General features: G+C 51.5%; 1 pseudogene; it reads right to left on the bottom strand.

The window, feature by feature from the left end:
* Nucleotides 1-1,298: 1,298 nt before the first annotated feature.
* Nucleotides 1,299-4,193, bottom strand: LOC108521502 (protein FAM183A-like; annotated as a pseudogene).
* Between the last annotated feature and the right edge of the window lie 1,289 nt (nt 4,194-5,482).

Here is a 5,482-nt window from a genome sequence, read left to right as displayed (position 1 = left end):
TGGAAACAGAGAGCCCTCTTGAGTCTGCCTGTCACACGAGTGTATGCCACACCCAATATCTACTGGGTACTTGCTGGGAGCTAGAACACTGTCCTAGGAACAGCCTCAGAGAAGGGCAAGGAGAGCTGCCAGAGTTCTTCCCGGGAGACGTTAGCAGAGTACACTGCAGCCTCTGTCCCACCCAGCCACCTGTTGTGAAATATCGCCAGGACCATTCCTGGACTCCAAACCGGGTGGTAGTACAGAACTTAAAAGACTGGCACAACCGAAGCTTCCTACGGGACAGAGTTGACAGCATTTCTGGAGGGGGCACTGAATGCCAGTAGCACACTCCAGAATTATGACAACTCAAATTACTGTATTTCCAAACACCCTTAATCGAAAACAATTTAGCCTGTTCCAGTGATCTAAGCAGGAAGAAGATTTCATTTTTTGTTCGTTTTACGTTTTTTCTTTTGTTGTTGTTGTTGTTTTCTGAGACAGGCTCTCACTCTATCACGTGGACTGGAGTACAATAGTGTGATATCGGCTCACTGCAACCTTCGTCTCCTGGGTTCAATGGCTTAGCCTCCTGAGTAGCTGGGATTGCAGGCGCCTGCCACCATGCCTGGGTTTTTTTTTTTTTTTTTTTTTTTTTTAGTAGAGACGGGGTTTCACCATGTCGGCCAGGCTGGTCTTGAACTCCTGACCTCAAGTAATCTGCCCACCTCTGCCTCCCAAATTGCTGGGATTACAAGCATGAGCCACTGTGTCCAGCCTGTGTATTAGCCCATTCTGATGTTGCTGATAAAGACATACCCGAGACTGGTAAGAAAAAGAGGTTTAATTGGACTTACAGGTCCATATGCCTGTGGAGGCCTCAGAATCATGGCGGGAGGTGAAAGGCACTTCTTACATGGCAGCAACAAGAGAAAAATGAGGAAGAAGCAAAAGCAGAAACCCCTGAAAAACCCATCAGATCTCATGAGACTTATTCACTATCAGGAGACTAGCACGGGAAAGACCAGCTTCCATGATTCAATTACCTCCCTCTGGGTCTCTCTCACAACATGTGGGAATTCTGGGAGATACAATTCACGTTGAGATTTGGTGGAGACACAGCCAAACCATATCAGCCTGTTTTACGGTTTGTTTGTTTATTTGTTTACCTCACCAAAAGAAAAACTAAGAATGCAAGAAGTTCAGTGATTTCCACAACAAACACAGCAAGTTGGCGGTGTCCAAAGCCAGCACTGATGGCTCATTCGTAGCTGCCCTTCTCTGACTTACTTCCTTCTGTCTGCTTCCTGGTTCTGTGGCTAGAACCGCCCATAACCTAGTAAAGCTGTCAAAAATGATTGAAGAACAATGACATCTTGGTCTTTCAATGACATCTGGGAGGAGGACTCTGCCGACTGCATTCTTTTCCAAGTAGCCAATATTCTTCTCAGCAGGATTTGTGTAATTGCCACCTTGAAAAGCTCCTCAAGGACTTTGTTAAAGATTCCTTGGTAAGGAACTTGGAGGCTATTGGATGAAAAAAGCCTTGCAAACATAAATTTATATCCATCTTTTCTCCTTCCCTATCCCTCTCCTTTTCCTTTAGTGTGTTACTCGGTCTCACAGCCTCAAAAGACAATCCAACACTTAACTAGATGTTTATCACTGGCTTAAAATGAGTTGGTACAGTGGATTGGGGTTGGAAGGAGAAGGAGGAAGGTCTGAACAAAGCTAAAATATATCATTGAGTCATTTACACACATTAGCTCATTTAATCCTCACAACATCCTTGTGAAGTAAAGGCTTCACCTCCATTTTAAAAGCCAAGGAAACAGACTCAATGAGATGAACTTGCCCGAAGTCACCCAGATCCTCCAGGTGTGGGGTTCATACTTGCAGACACTCTTCCTTCTTGCTCAGTAAAACCCAAGCCCTCACACCAACGCAGCACCCCACCCCTTCTCATCTTCATAGAGACTTTGCTCCATTTCTTATTTCCTCCATGCATTTTCAGCTTCTTCCCCTGCTGGACCCACACCTCCTAACCAGCGCTCCATTAGTATTCAGCGATGCTCTAGTAACTTCTCTGGTAAAAATCATAAAACTGGCCGGGCGCGGTGGCTCATGCCTGTGATCCTGAACTTTGGGAGGCCAAGGAGAGCAGATCACCTGAGGTCAGGAGTTCAAGACCAGCCTGGCCAACATGATGAAACCCCCATCTTTACTAAAAGTACAAAAAATTAGCCAGGCATGGTGGCGGGTACCTATAATCCCAGCTACTCAGAAGGCTGAGACAGGAGAATTGCTTCAACCTGGGAGGTGGAGGTTGCAGTGAGCCGAAATCCCACCATTGCACTCCAGCCTGGGCAACAAGAAAGAAACTACGTCTCAAAAAAAAAAAAAAAAAGACTTGTAAAACCCTTCCTTTCCCTCCACATCTCCATCCAGTTAGCATCTTATCTCTCTATCCCTCCTTACAGCCAAACTTCTTGAAAGTGTTGTCCCCGTGTGTCGTGTGTTGTCCCCAGCACTTCACTCCCATTCACTATTTAATCTTCTCCCATCCAACTCCTCCTCTGCTCTGTTCATTGTGGTTGACTCCTTGACATCTATTCCTCTTCTCTTTACAACTAACCTGACTTCCATTGGGTTACCGATCTACCTGAAACAGTGTAGGTGCTTCAGAGGATCTGATTCTATCTTGGACTCTAGGGTTGTCAAGGCCGGAAGAGTCCCTAGTTACAGTGACGTTGCTTCTTTATCACTAATAAGAGATGCACATTTGGCTCAGTAGGAGTCAGTAAGACAGGAGGCAAGGCTTCCTGGTTGTTTGAAGGAAAGAAGCTTTCTCACTAGTCTGAGAGTTGCTAAGGTGATCACCTGGCCTGCAGATTTGGATAAGTAAGTCTGAACCCTGGGAGATGCTGGCAGCCATCTTGGGCAGTGGTTTGGGGAAGGCAAGAGCCTTAGGATGAAGCTGACACTCAAAAAGCAGAGCGGAGAGACAAAAGGATTCCAGGGGCCTGACGACATTGTTGAAACGCTGAATCAAGGCATCCCTGAAACTCACCCTACCCCTGAGCTTTCTATTATGTGAGTTTATAAATCTGTATTGCCTGAGTCAGTTTGAGTCTTTAGTTACCTAGTTTTTAGTTACCTGCAATTAAAAAAACTTGAGACACTTGTATTAAAATTGTTCTTGCCTGGTTCTGGATTGAACCTCTATGTAGCTAAATATAATAATCTCTTTCATTCTCATTTTCTCTTCTTGACAGCATTTGACAAATATACCACTGATTCCTTAAGGCAGTCTCTTAGCATGGCTTCTGTGAGATATACACATATTGAGACAGATTCTTTCTCTGTCACCCATGCTGGAGTACAATGGCATGATCACAACTCACTGCAGCCTTGACTTCTCAGGTTCAAGCAATCCTCCTGCCTCAGCCTCCCAAGCAGCTGGGTCCAGAGATGTGCGCCACCATGCCGAGCTAATTTTTAACATTTTTGTAGAGATGAGGTCTCACTATGTTGCCCAGGCTAGTTTTGAACTCCTGGGCTCAAGCAATTCTCCCACGCCGGCCTTCCAAATTGTTGGAATACCAGGTGTGAGCCACCACACCCTGCCTTCTATGATATTATGCTCACTAGTGTTTCTCCTCCTCTACAGCCTCTGTTCTCTGGTCTCCTGAATCCACTCTTTTGTCCCTACCTAACCCCTGAATATTGGAGGTCTTTAGGGACTGGTCACATGCACACTTCAATTCTCACTTGATACCTTCTCCTAGGCAATGTCTTTTATTTCCCTGTCTCCACCTCTGAGCCTTGTACAGAGCGATGTCATTGCAGACCCTGCCGTGGTTCAGCCTGCGATGCGGGCATTCTGGGTTGAGCGAGGGCTCTGAGTCCCATGCAGTTTCCTGGTTTTCAGTCTGCGTCTGGGTCCTACTTCCTTGGTCCCTGGGCAGCGTGGTGAATGAGATTCCGACACCTGGCGTCTCCAGGCTCCTCCAGGTTACCATGCCAAGACATGGGCTTCCTGGTGATCTGTGGACCTCGTGGAGGGGTTCACGTGATGCCGCGCATAGACGTTCCGGGCTGGTAGCTCTTTGAGGTACAGCTCCTGCAAGATCTGGTTCTGATGGACCTCATACTGGGTCACGCGCTCCCTGGGGTGTCCCGCCATGGCCTTGGCGTGGCTCCGTCGGGCTCCAAGCGCTCTCTGCTCCCTCGTGCCTCTCCCCCTGGCCCCGGGCTTCCGCCGTCTCCAGGCAACGGCGTCCCACGCGGTCTCCAGGCAACAGCGCTCCCACAGCCCCAGCTTCCTGCGATCCAGCCCTTACCCCTCCAGGAAAGGGCTTCCCGTCACGGGACAGACCCGGAGGTCATGGGCAGGTGGTGAGGCCTCACCTTGGCCAGTCGTTTCCCTCCCAGCGAGCAGAGGCTCTGCTTCCTCGTGCTCTCCCTTCTCCGTCTCGGGCCAGCAGTTGGCTCGGTGGTTCCAGACCAAGGCCCACGGGGAAGCCAGTTCCAAATGCAGAGGCGGGCCCGGCTGCTGAGCAGGCAGCGGGGGCCGAGGGTGGGTGTCCGTGGTCCTGCGTCCCCGTGTCCACAGCCAGGCCGTGGGGACCCCGAGGTCCGCTCCTTCGCTGCCGGAGCACTGTCCCTGCGGGGCCTCTCCGTGGGGTCGTGGATCGTCAGGCTGCGTGGGTGGCTGGGCAGCCGCGGGCTGCAGGCAGGCTCTAGAAGCAGGGGCTGGGCGGGGGCGTGGGGGGATAGGGAGGGATGTAGTGGAAGTTGGGGCTCCAACGGACATGCGGGCGGCAGATGCAGCCCCGATGAAGATTCACGCACGAAGAGCTCGGCAGGGCGATGCCCACGACGGGGTAGTGGACGGGCACGAACTGGTTCAGAGACGGGTAGCAGATGGGGCAGAAGGACGAGTAGGTGGGATGGAACAGGAGCGTAGTGTGCGGGTCCAGAAACGGAGGGCGGATGGGAGGAAAGAAGAGCCCACGGCCAAGGCGCTTCGGGATGGCGCCGAGCGGGCGCCGGGGCTGGGGGGCGGAGATGCGGGGCAGCTTTCGAGTCATTTTCAGCGAGTGCAGCGCTCTCTCGTCTGAACGGCCGGAGTGCGCGGCAAGTGCGGGGCCTGCGCGGCTTTTATCTCCTCCGGGCGTTCTAGGGCGGAACGCGCTTTGTGACCCGCGCCCCATCCGAAGCCAGGAGCGCCCTTCCAGTCGGCACAGGGCCCCGTCTCCGGGTTTAGGAACAAACAGGGGAAATGGAAGACAGAGGCAATGGCAGCCCCTTTTCTTGGGTACCCTGTAGTTTTGCCCTCAGTAGGCAAAGGCTGATCGGAGGGCTAGGATACAGTTAGGGGCCGGGGGCCTGGGAGAGCGGCTCTGAGCAGGAACTGGGAAAAGGGGACGAAGTCAGTGCCCCAGGCCCCTTCCCTTACGACAGCGTTCAGTCCCTCACATCACTGGGGGAACATGCGCAA

Source organism: Rhinopithecus bieti, unplaced genomic scaffold, assembly GCF_001698545.2.
Source record: "Rhinopithecus bieti isolate Rb0 unplaced genomic scaffold, ASM169854v2 scaffold_61590, whole genome shotgun sequence".
NCBI lineage: Eukaryota > Metazoa > Chordata > Mammalia > Primates > Cercopithecidae > Rhinopithecus > Rhinopithecus bieti.
Note: the sequence above shows the minus strand (reverse complement) of the source record. Positions and strands in the feature narration are given on the sequence as shown.